The sequence below is a fragment of the Lynx canadensis genome, chromosome A2, assembly GCF_007474595.2.
Source record: "Lynx canadensis isolate LIC74 chromosome A2, mLynCan4.pri.v2, whole genome shotgun sequence".
Classification (NCBI taxonomy): Eukaryota; Metazoa; Chordata; class Mammalia; order Carnivora; family Felidae; genus Lynx; species Lynx canadensis.
In genome coordinates, this window is record NC_044304.2 from 99,729,350 (window position 1) to 99,743,132 (window position 13,783).

Genomic DNA, 13,783 nt, shown 5'->3' on the forward strand with positions numbered 1-13,783 from the left:
AAGGAAGAGGTGATGTGGCTCTTAAAGCGTGATGTGGTTTTTATGTCTGAAAAGGGGATATGAGTCTTTCACAAAAAAAAATGTCATGAGCCAAGGCCCGGAGGTAGAAATGGGCCCTACGAGAAGAGGCAATGAGAACTACTGTCCTAAAGCACAAAGTCTAGGGTGAGATGCACTGAGAATATTGGAAAGGTGAATGTTCAATAAATACTTGTTGGATTGTACTATTTGCTTTTGGGTAAAATTGCTAGCCAGCACAAAGAGACAAGATTTGAAGTAGAAAGGTAATTTTACCTGAAAAACCTTAGTCCTGGAAGCTCCTCATCTGCAGATTCAAAGGATTAAGTGAAATTTTTTTTCTCCTCCATCCTATTCTCCATTAAAAACCATAATCTCTCTCCTTGTCTCTGTGCCTTATTTATGGAAGCATGTACTTCCTCTCTTATTGTAATTTGTGGATTCATTTAGTTTCCCTTATTAGATTCCAGACTTTTTGAGGAAAGGTCCTTAACATATTCATACTTCTGGGGGCTTTTTTTGTACTGCATTGTACAATGACATACACATAGGTGATGTTCAAAGAATCAATTAATGGCATTGTCACTTTATTAATGAGTTTATGTTATGTGCCAGATACTATGCTAGGTACTTTGTGTATAATATCTCGCTTAGTTTTTGTAAATCTAGTACAAAGGAGACATTGTCATTCACATATTGCAGGAAAAGACATGGAGCCTTAGAAAAATCAAGAACATAGCTATCTTCACACAGAAAGGACAGAGGCAGAAATAGATCTAGGAGTAAAAACTACCTGACTCAAAAAATGTACTTCATCACTGCTGGATGGAAGTAAGCAAGGGATTTTTCTGTTCAGTTCTGAGCTCTTGGGGAGAAGGTATGGTGTACTGGCAGGGGGAACATAGACTGTACAGTTGGAAGCTGCCTGGAATGCAGGGTGTGGCCCACTAGACATTCGATACCTGAGTTGATGGGGTAGGGGGAGACCCAACTGCTGACAAACAGTATTATATGACAATGTAAAAAGAGAGAAAAAACAAGTCCTTTGATAAGAGTTGGTCTAGGGTAAACAAGCACCCCAGAAAACAGGGGAAAAAATCCAAACAAACAAACCCACCAGTGCCCAGGGCCCATCTGCTGAGATTCTGATTACATTGGTCTTGGGTGAATCCCAGAAACTGTGAAATGTTACATTTAAATATGCAGCCAGTGTTAGAAAGCACTGTCCTAGGATTTTATTTCATTTCCCAAACACTAGGATTTGATGTCACTGATTTCACAGGTTCTCCCTTCCACAGTTGTCCTTCACGGTAATAAATTATCCCTGTGAGGTTAGTGGTTTCCTGATATTGAAAAAACAATACGACTATTACCAAGGAACTGCTTTGTTCTCATTAGATGGGAACCATCTTTTTCTGAGCAAGTACTGCATTCTAAATGATTTTGCTTCTGGGGCCAAAGTATGCAGTCATTGTCAGCAGATTGGTTTAGCAAAATTAATGAAAATGTAATTAAGCAAGTTTCCCTCAGCTGTGCCATTTAAAGGGCCCTTATAATTTTTCAAAATAATAAAATAGTAAGATAACAAATTAACAAAATGATTGTTTAAATTGCATAAACTCAAATTATATCTCTAATGAAGTGGATCATTAGTGATGATTTAAAATTATAAAGCAAGACTTCAGGGATAAAGCATGGGCTTATAAGATGGAGACCTATTACTGAAGCCTGACTTTGCAGAGGTAGATGGATAACTTTGGAATGGACACAGGACTTGCATAAACCCTAGTTTCCTTATTTAGAAGATGAGGATAATAATCCACGAATGGCGTGCTGGTAAATGCATAACAACTGGCTCCACGGAGGGAAGGCTGATTTGTGGCATTTGCCAATTTCTGATATATAAATACTCCTACCGTGGCATATTTCAAGTTACCAACAGAACTGGGTCACAAATTTCCTGAAAATTTAATAATGGGCTCTCATAAACAACACTGAGATATTATAATGATAACATGAGGTCACATGTAAAACATCTAAAGTTTTCACAAGTTTCAAATATTATTGTATGGAAGATAAAATTGCTAACCATTTGAAAAACAAGATTATTTCACCCATGGCAAAAAAGGTATTATTGTTTTGTTAACCTGAGCCTGAAATACATTTATGCTCTTCCAAGCTGTGTTAGTCCTCAACTCAGTAGGTCTCTCTCATTATGAATCCTGGAAAAATCTACATGGACATATTTGGGAATTGTTAGATCTCTATGAAGATTTGACTCACACGCATTTGTTAAGCACATTTTGAGGGTTCAGCATTACGCTATAGACACTTTGGACTCTGCCAGTAACTTGTTCGAAAGGCAAGATTAGAGAGCGTGAGAGTCTTAGACAGTCTTTAACATCTTTCTGCTTTTCTTCTCAGTGACATCACTATGCTCATGGCTTATAGTGCCTTTCCTTGCCTCTTCCCTGCTTTCTTACACAGGCATTCCTTCTGTTTCCCCCCACCCCCCATTAAAGGACAACCCTAGAAAACAATGACACAAGAGGATGAGGACGGGGAGCTTTGTGGGAAGCTAGATGATTTGCAGTGTCCCAGATGAGGCCAAAGTTGTGTATTATCCTGAGTTTAGCAAAGGGTTTGGTGCCAATAGATAGCATCAGTGAAGGTCATTTAAAGCTCTTCCATATCAAGGCACCCAAGTTCCTGCCTATTTCCTGAGTACTAAGTACAGGGGAGGCACAGTTAACGGTCATCCCCTTGGCTTTCTTCCTTGTGTTGGCCTCTTACTTTGTTTTCTCCCCCCCCCCCATTTTTGCCATATTATCCGAATCAAACCAGACTGTTATCAAGGTCTGAATAGCCCTACATGGCCTAGACCCTGCCTGCTGCTCCCATAATAACACTAACTTGCATTTATCAAGTGCTCACTATAAACTAGGCATTGATGTATGTGCTAACTGGAATTGAATCGTGTGATTCTGAAAACAAACATTTGTGGTATTAATCCTGTTTTCTAGATGAGGAAACTGAGGCCTTACTTTAAATCCCTTGTTTGGGGTCATAGGAGTCCTAAGTGGCAGGAATGGGATGCTAAAAAAGGTGATCCAGTGGAGACGTCTCTCTTAAAGGACATCCTATCAGGGAAGTCAGTTCTGGGCAAGGCCAGACCTGTCATCTAAAAGGAGCAGGGAGTGTAGTCCTCCCACAGGGAGGGGGACAAGGGAAAGGCCAGGAGATGGGCAGAGATGGACCTTCTTGTCTATGTCACAGCACAGAAGATACAGTGAACCAAACCATATACATTTGTCAGTCTCTCCTTTGCTATCCATCTTAAAATTAACTTTTTAATTGAAATATACCCAGAGAAAACTGCTTAAGTCATAAGTGCACAGCCTGATGAACTTTCATAACACAGACAGATTCGTGTAACCAGCACTCCATTAGCCCCCTTACACCCTTTTTCATTCATTTACATCATCTTCCTGGATTGCAACCACAATCCTGATTTTTCTCACTAGATTTTTCTGTTTTTGAACTTTATATAAATGGAATCATATACATTTACTCTTTTGGTGGGGGGGATTTGGCTTATGTTTCTCAGCTTTTTTTTTTCTCTGAGATTCACCCTTGTTTCATATAGCAGTAGTTAATTGGTTCCTATTGTTGTGTGCAGTACTCTATGTTTAAACATATCCTGATATACTTACCTGCCCTACTGCTTTTAGGTTGTTTGTAGCTTTAGGCTACTATAAATTGTGCTAAGAACATTCCTATACATATCTTTTGGTGCCCATAAATATGCATTCCATTGGGTGTATTCAGAGGAGTGGAATTGCTGGGCCATTGGATATGCATATGTCTGGCTTCAGTAGATAATGCCAACAATTTTCTCAAGTGGCTATACCAAGTTATACAACCACCAGCACTGTACGAGATTTCAGTTGGCCCATAGTGGTCTTAGTTCTCCTGTCAGTCTGATGGGTGTGTTTCGGTTTTAATTTGCTCTTTCCTCATAAGTAATGGTGCTGAGTGCCATTATTTATTGGCCATTGGCATATCCACTTTTGTGAAGTGGCTCTTTAATCTTTTGGTCCATGTAATTAGATTGTCTATCTTTTTCTATTGATTTATATGAGTTTTCAAAATGCCTCTCATCAGTCTATTTTGCAAGAATTTAAAAATATTAATATATATAATTAGCCAAATACAGTTTCTTCATCTTCAAATCTAAGAATAGTACTTAATATTTGGTTACTTGTTGAAAAAGTAGCTACTTATTATTTAGCAATTTGGTCCCAGATTTGTGTCTTTTACAGATATGGTAGCCTTAATGATGACATGACTATTGTTCTAGGAAAGGGCTCACTTTGCCTCCCTCCCTTCCATTTCTTTCCCTCCCTTTCCTTCCCCTTCCTTCCTTTATTCCTTCTTTCATTCCCACTCTTTCTTCCTTTCCACAACAGTTTACATTTATGCAATAATTTCACACGGAGTTTCGTTTAGAGAGTTTGTTCTCAGTCCCTAGTCCCCAACCTCTCTCTGAGAACACTGCATAAATGGCTGGGATTCAAGTTTATGTAAATAACCATATTGGAATTACCTTATGATGTTGCTTTCTGAGCACTATTTTTCAGAAGAGTCATTTAAAACTACTTTTAAAATCCATTTGAGAGACACACAAACTACCAAATATATGCTCATTGCAGAATTCCAAATGGGTTATATAATACAAAAAGAACATCTATAAAATACAGAGTAACAAATAATGCTGCTCTTCCTGTGTAGGTGCAGACTGAGTAAAGCTCACGTGATACATAAACATCTAGGGCTGCAAAAAAGACAAATGCTTTCATTACAAAGCCATTCCCTGGATTAGAAAGGAATCCACAATAACTCACATAATGCTCTTTTGCACCTCTACGTTCTTTTTGCTCATTCTGTTTCATTTGTCTCTTTACATAGCAAGCTCCCCAACTATGTTTAAAACATAATTTTATTTACAGAAAATGATGTATACATAAACTTTATGGCAAAGTGTTGCATCAGATGGGCTCTTTCTGTAGAAAGAGAACACTTTTCAGACCTCACTAAGAGGGAGCTTCTGAGCTTCCTTTAACTGTGTTCTCTCGGTCGTGGCCAATAGATTTCCAGTGATCACCCCGTAATGTCAACTCTGGTATCATGCAATGTTGGCAGAATGGCAGAGGGTGGTCAAGGAATCAACAGAATTCAACTGTCCCTTCTAAAGCTGAATTCGTGTATTTTTACCCCTAAATTCAACTTAATGGGAAAAAAAATGAACCACATTTAAAATGAAAACTACAGTCTAATGCTCAATCTGCTTGCAGAAATCACCTGAGGTAAAACGTGTTGAAGGTGACTCTGTAATTTTAAACCTCAGATTTTGGTTGAGAATATAAAAGGAATACAGAGCCATTTGGATTACTGAATGCAGATGAGAATACACAATTCATTTGGTGAGTTTTGTGTCAAAGGAGAACAGAGAAATGGTGTGATAGGTGGATGGGGATATGGAGTCAAGAAATGATCTTTTTTAAGATGGAAGAAAGAACAGCGCATTGCTGATAGGAACGATCCAGTAAAGAGGGAAATTTTGATGATGCAGAGGAGAGAGGAGAGGATTGCTGGAGTGACATCACTGAATGGTGAGAGGAGATGGGATCCCACATGCAGGGGATGGGCTGACCTTAGGGACACAGAGCATTCGTTCAAAACAGAAGGAATGAATGACTTAGCATGTAGGGATTTATCTTCAGTTTCATATTGAGTAATAAATGGGGCCTCGGGGCACCTGGGTGGCTCAGTTGGTTAAGCATCCAACTTCAGCTCAGGTCATGATTTCACGGTTCATGGGTTTGAGCCCCGCATTGGGTTGTGTGCTAACAGCCCAGAGCCCGAAGCCTGCTTCAGATTCTGTGTCTCCCTCTCTTTCTGCCCCTTCCCCTGCTCAGGCTCTCTCTCTTTCTCTCTCTCTCTCAAAAATAAACATTAAAAAATTTTTAAAAATTAGGGCCTCAATGTGGTATAGTCATTAAAACCAGAGACTTGGAGACTAAGAGACTCTGCAGTTTCTTGCACATTAAATTACTTAGACACAGTTTATGCATCTGTAGACATGATATTAAGACCACTCTCATAGGGCTGTGGCACCACTAAATTGACAAAATATATGAACTGTCTTGCAAAGTGCCTGGTGCATAGATAGGGTCCCCAATGGTAACTTCTAGGACTAGTATTACCTTTGCCCTAGAGCAGCAGCCCTGGGTCCTCAGAACTTGGACTGGAGAGTGAATGTCGCACAAAGCCCACATGCCCGGAGGGAGCACAGAGTTCATTTTCCCTTCTCCGGCATTTCTTGCTGCAATGGTGCGGAATATGTATTCTTTGTGCCAGAGTCACAGGCACGTATTTCCCTGAATATTCTGAAGGAGAGGTTCAGGAGAGTGATTTCTCATTCTTTTGGAGCCTTCCGCAGAGCAGAGAGGATTTCAGGACTGAAGTGAACTGCCAGAGAGCAGGAAGAGTAAAAGTGGGGAGAGGAGAAGATTTACTCCTCTATGGAGGTAACCACGACTACCCTGAGTAGGTACGCAATGCACAGTTATGCCATTTCCCAAGGAATCTGAAAGCCCATGCAAGGCATGCTGTAGACCTGAAAGTTAATTAACAATATTAACAATGACAGGCTAGATTTTAGTCTGCTACTATAATTAAGTAAATATTTACAATTTGCCAAAGTGTATCTCCTAGACTGTAGATCAATATTCCTTGTCAATGTTGTTAGAGACTTTATTTTGACAGACCGTATAGTAACATCCAAAACACTAATTTAGCTGTGACTAATACTTCATTGCTGATAATTTTGGTTGCTTTGGGGGCAATGTTAGAAAAAAACGAATTATGGTTTTTTTCTAAATAAAGATGTGTTGAGAAAGATATTAAGAATGAGGTTCACATTCTGGGGAAATGCCAATGAAAAAAGGGAACCCAGGGTAAAGATAGCCAGAGGGAAGAGAAAACCGTGGCCTTTCTTGATTTAGAAAACATCAGCACATGTAGGAATCACTGAGAATTGAAAGACTTCATAAAATTTCCATGACAACATCCCAGGGCTATAGTCTGGTGATATAATTAAGAGCATGTAACATGTATATTGTCACCTATAATCATATCAAATTCATCACTTCTGGTTTTTGTACTGACTACAGTGCCTGCCAATCAATGATAATGTCCCTTAATTCAGTAACTGTGAATAGTGCCTTGTAAATGATAAATGCTCAGCAATATTTGAGTTTCAGGTCTTATATTTATCAGAGGGCTCATTTTTTATATTAAATATAATTTATTGTCAAATGGTTTCCATACAACCCAGTGCTCATCCCAATAGGTTCCAGAGGGCTCATTTTTAGTTAATATCTTCACACAGCTCATGTCCTAAACCAATCATAGGATTTTCTTAAACTAATTAACATTTTTAATATGTAACTTAAAATTATGAATGTTTCATTATTCTTTTCTGGGTTTGGTCTTTAGCTACAATATAATTGTCCTGATTCTTGTCTACCCTCTGTATCATATCAGGATGACATAGAAAAAAATATCTAATTCTCACGGCTAAAGACCTTTTACTTATTACTAAGTCAATGTTCTGATACTTGTCAAAGTATCAGAGGTTGGCCAGTTCTTGAAAGATCAAGGAAATAGCCACAAACTGCACTGTGGCATGGTTGATGGGCTTATGTCTCCCAAACCTCATTCCTGCATTGCCTCCAATACAATATCAACAGGCTACATGGCATGTATCAGATCCCCCTCTAGAGTCAATGGGTAAACATATATTAACTGTGCAGAGTTAGAGGCTTTCATGTGTGTTTATTCATCTTAACCACCCCCATAATATCAGTAGGATTATCTCCATTTTTATGGGTTAACATCTGAAGAAACGCTTAGAGAATCTAAGTGAATGGCTTGCCCACAAAGCTGACAAAACCGAGGTACACACTACTATCTTCTCACTGATCCAGTGCTCCCAGTGTTCAATCACTTTGGTCACATGACTCCCTTTTTGTTCTTGGGGGACAGCACCTACCAGTGCTTCATATTTCTCATCCTGCTTTGGGCTGTGGATTGATTCATTCATTCATTCATTCATTCATCCTTTCTTTCTTTCATTCAGTGAATATATACTGAGCATCAACTAGGTTCTAGGGACTCTGCTATCCACTGATAACTAAGAGATACATGGTTCTTGCCCTCATGGAGTTTATGTTCCAGTGAGGATAAGACACCGAACAAGGCAATGCCACATAAGAGGAGTGCTGCCAAGACACTGGGGGAGGGAGTGAGATTCTGTAATGGAGGAGACCTGGCTCAGGTCATCTTTGAGATGCACTTGAAAGGCCTACATCATGACTCTGTCTTGTGTCATATTTGCAGAAATAGCAGCTGGGCTTCCACAAATCATTAAAAATTAAAATTTTAGTGTAGCTTACTGACAAAATGCCAAAGGAGGGTTTTCTACAGATCATATGAGTAAGTTTTACAAAGCACATACTGTATGTGAAGTTTAGCATTCTTAAGGGGGTAGAAATGATTAATGACCTTTTATAAACAAGGCCATGAGCCACAGGGAGATTAAACCACCCAAGGTCACACAGCTAGTAAGTTGTAGAAATTTATATAAACTCAAATACTCTGACCCTTAACCACTATGTTGTATTACTATTTATAAAACAACATCACTCAAAAATCTTTGTTCTGTTCTTTTCTCCCTCTACCTTTTACATGTAAAATTCCCCCCCAAACTGTTCCCCAAACATAGCCCCCTTGTTTTCCTGACTCCTTTCTACCTTCTCCAGTTTAGGCCTTTTAAAGTAGAGCAACTTATTGTCTTTGCTTTTTTTCCCTCCATTGTCAACTGACTCATTACTCTTGTTGCCACAAGAAAGGGAGGGTACAGGATCTACCAGTAAGAGAGAGTCCCTACCTTAGAACGTATGTGTGTGAATGGTATATGGACAAATGCGTTCTCCCTTGAACATGAGAAGAGGACATTTTGGTGTTTACTGGAAAATGCTTCATAATGTCATCTGATCATTGTCAGAGAGGAGTTGGGAGTTATTAGCCAGGCCAGGGGTGAGAAGAAGAGTGATCCATCAGAGGGAAAAGCACATGCCAAGGTCCTGAGGGCAGAGCATGGAGCACAGGAGGAATTGAAATCTGCCCAATGTGGCAGGTGTAGGGGAGCCAGTCAGGTAAGCAATAGTCAGGTTGTAAAGACCCTTACATGCTTTGGAATTGATTTTACACTATCTTTTCTGCACTTGGTATGGAGAATCCAGATAAGAGGCTATTATGGAAATTAAACCCTAAGTGATAGTGACTTAGACCTGGGGAATAGTTACGGGGAATTAGGGAGTCAACATTTAGGAGGCCTAATAGAAAGGGCTTGTGATTGACTGGATATTGATTATGTGGAAGAGTGAGGAGTTGAGGATGACCCCAAATATTTAGGACTTAAAAGTCTAAGGTAGAGCATGGAGCCATTTAATAAGATATGGGAGAATGGTAAGGGAAATAGTTTTTGTTGGGTTTGTGTGCTATTTGTACTGAATTAATTTAGCTTAGTTGGAACTACAGACTCTGCTTCCCTGAATAGTTTTAAATTAGAGGCAACAGAGCCACTTTGCTTGAGATTTGGAAAGCAGAAGTGAAGCAGAAGCCATTTTTTTTGTCCTGGAATATTGGTGTGGGGGCACCAGTGGCTTTTCAGCTAACGTTGTCACTTATCTATAGGTGTACCTTGTTAGCATAGGAGCAGCAGCCAGGCTTGCAGCCACTCCACCTCCCACTGGATTGTCCTTTAGCCTTCCTGACGTGTGGATGAGATGCACACGGAGCTTCATAATCAGGGTAGGGCACTTGTATCATGCAAGTTGAGTCTTGGCAGCAATTAGAGACCAATGTGGGTTCCAACTCATCTTTATGTGTTTCAGTTTCCCTGGCCCTTCCTTCCTTCACATCCATTTTTCCTTCCCTGATGACTCCAGGCTCTAGCAGCAGGTGCTAAAAGAACAGCATCACACAGATGGCTTAACCAGTTCCTACAACTGTATCAACTGGAGTCACTATATCATAAGCATCTTATTATATGTCACATCTAGTTGTTCTGCGTCTCTAATTGAATCCTGATTGATACATTGTTTTAGAGGGAAATCCATTTAGATTTGTCCATACTGCATTTGAAGGGCCTATGAGATAGTCAAAAAAGAGATATCAAACAGGGAGCTGGATATTCAGATCTGGGGATCAAAGATGATAGGAATTCAGAAATCATTATCATATAGATGATGGTATCTGCTCTTTACCTCTGGTTCCTGGCAAAGAGCTTCAAAAACTCTTGGGCTTTCCTAAATGATAGGACTCCCTTTGGAATGCAAACTATGTGACTCATGGTGGGTCTGTAGATAGCTTCAGGATGGAGGCTGGTCACCAGAAAGACCAACCACATAATTAGACAGTTTGAACTTTGGGTTAGCCCAGCCTTTAAGGAGGGCTAGGAATTGAGTTTCGATCACATGGCCAACAATTTAATCAATCAACACAAAGTAATGAAAACTAATGAAAGGCCCCATAAGAACTCTGGACACCAAGGCTTGGCAGAGCTTCCTGGTTGGTGAACCCACTGATGTTCCAGGAAGGTGACACACCATGAATCCATGAGGAGAGGGCATGGGAGCTCTGTATCCAGGACTCTTCCTGAACTTGCCTTCTGTGTATCCTTTATAATAAAACTATAATTGTAAGTATTGTGTTTCCCTAAATTTTGAGACTTATTCTAGCAAACTGTCAAAACTGAGGGAGAACACAGGAACCATCTAATTTGTAGCCAAATTAGTCAAAAGTGTGGGTGGCCTTGGGAATACCTAAAACTTGCAGTTGGCACCTAGTAAGAGCAGTCTTATGGAGGGCTATGTCCTTAAAACTGTGGAGTTTAAGTCCAGGTAGTTAGGGTCAGAACAGAGTTGTAGTAAACCCTGTTGGGGTGGAAATGGAACAGAGGTCATGGAAATGACTGTTATAATGAGAAAATATTTAAGAAGGCTATTCAACTCCAAAAGACTTGATAACCTTCTCTGTGGTGAGCCATGGTCCTTTTTTGCTGACTCTGATGCTCATCAGGAAGGGCCTGGGGTAGAAGGAGATTGAACCTTGGGTGGTCGGCTGCCTTGCCAGGACTTTCTGCAGGCTGGGGACCTTCTGTGTTGTAACATAAACACCATATTTTTGGTCCCTGAATGACAGATGCTTCATTCCTATTTGTGAAGAAACATAAGTTGCAGATTATTTACTTTTCATTTTGTTCTTCCAGCGTCCAGTTTGTGCCTGGCATGAACAGCCTGCCCTGTGCGCTTGGCGGTGGGAGGGTTGTGGGAATGTGGCAGATGACAAAGCAGTTAGTGGGGGCCATGAATTATGTTATTTATTGAAATTCTGCCTCACAAAATAGCTTTTCTGAGCAAATGTAGAATGCATTTTCTCAGTTAATTAAAGCCAAATGCATAGTGAACCATTTGCGGGCTTTCCTGGAGTCATTTGGGGCTTGCACTCAGCCTTTGAATCTGGGGAAGGTATCCATGAATAATTTAGCATCTTGGAATGTTACCTGAGAACTAAGACTTTGGGCTACTAATTAGCCACCTAGAGCTGAGAAACTTTTTGCATTATTCTTGCTATTTTCATAAAAATATAATCATGCAAGACCATTTCCCTAAGGAATAAACACCTTTAGCCATATTTTACAATACTCCATGTGGGCTTTCACATGTAAGTGGCGGAGAAGCAAGAGATGTTTAGATGTGAAATTGACTACAAAAGGGAAAATTTAGAGAAGAGATATCTGTTGGGGGGGGGACTGTTAAACATTCTGAAACATTTTGCAGTGAGAAGAGAAACTAATCCCATAGGTTAAAGGGCAGTCACACGCATATGTCTTACTCTCTTATTTGTCCATGTAAACCAATAGGAGTTCTGAAGACTGAATTCCCTGGCCTTAATCAAATTAGTGCTCTTTTTCCCCCAACTCCTGCTTTCTCTTTCTGGCTGTCATGAGGCATTCAGGCCTCTTGAGACTATATTTTGGTTGAAAGCAGGCAGAAGTGGTACCCCAATTCCTCTCTAGCTCTGTACCCAAAGGAAGTCACCACTCCGGACAATTGCCCATTCATGTTCCTCTAACCCTGCCCTCCCACACAACCATGCCATCACTCTTCAAGATCTTTGATGCAAGTAAGGAATAGAACAGTGGCCTACAGACCTATCTCGATTCAAATCCTGGCGGTTACTCCCTAGCCATGTGACTCTAGCAGGTCATGCAACTTCTGCAAGCTGTGGCCCTATTCTCTGTAGAAGCTGAAAAAAAAAAATGGCCTCCTAGGTTTGTTGTGAGGATTAGCTACCAGGATGTAGATACACCTCTCAGCACAGGGCCTGACATATACTAAGTACTGATAAATGGTGGCTAATAACCTCATTTATATTATGCTTATGAATGAGGTACCAGCAAACAATTTTAATGAGAAGGTAGCATGATTCATGAAGAAGATAATTTACAGAATAGCTAAATCGCTTACAGTGATTATGAGGACACGAAAGACTGAGCTGACTTCTTTCCTGTTCCATGGTGGCCACAGACTTCTTTTTCTGACCAAATGTTGGGACAGGCACCGTGTGGTTGAGAACATGCCTCATTTTTTTCTTGAAGTACCTTACCATCGTAAATTAGAAATAAGTCTCAGTTAGTACTCTGAGTACTAGTCTTTTCCTTAGCCTCTGCGAAGCACGTTTAGTTGCAAGGAGCCAGCTGATGTAGGATATCTCAGGCAAGGATTCCTAAGGCAACAGGAAGGAGAGGAATCTGAAAACAGGGAGTGACATGTGGAGCCTCATGGAAATGGGCCTTGGGGGCTGGTCAGAATTCACAGAAGTTGCATGTACTTCTGCCTCCCACCCCCATCAATATCATTTTGCTGATCTTTCCTTTCTTCTTCTGCAGTTGCCAGTTGTTTGAATCTTCCAGATTTCCCCCAATTTGAATTCCAAAAGAGAAAGACCAAGTGGTTTACGGATCATATCTTTGTCTGGGAAGAGCTCCTTTATGGCTGGTCATGGCAGAGGCATACAACTAAAATATAGGAGCCCCAACTCTTTGAGTCAGCCTTGGATTGTGTCTGAGTTGGTGATAGAGGTGACACATCCCAATCAGCAGTAGAAAAAGAACCTTGAACAAACAGACTCTGGGCCCAGGTGTTCCATATCCTCAAGAAGCTAGCTTTTCCATCTCCTTTAACATCATGGAAGACATTTGGAGTCTATATATAAATCAGCTACCTGAAAGACACTCAGAACATAAACATTGGACAGATTAGAATGAAGATGATTTCTTGTCAGATTTATATCTTTTCTGTATCTTGTCATGATAAGATGAGTACTGGTTAATTATCTGCAAGAAATTTCCTGACAGACTAACAGTTTATTGCCATCTGGCCCTTAGCCTTAAGTCTATGATGTTGTTTACTTACTGGATTTGTGAAATTACTGATTCTCTTTGTGTGTTTACTATGGGAAACTATATTTCAATGTACTCAGCCACCTTCTGGTAGTTAACACTTTGTCACCTCACTGATCATGTTATCTTTAATTCAGTCTCTATAGAAGACTGTTCAGATTCTCTTGGAGT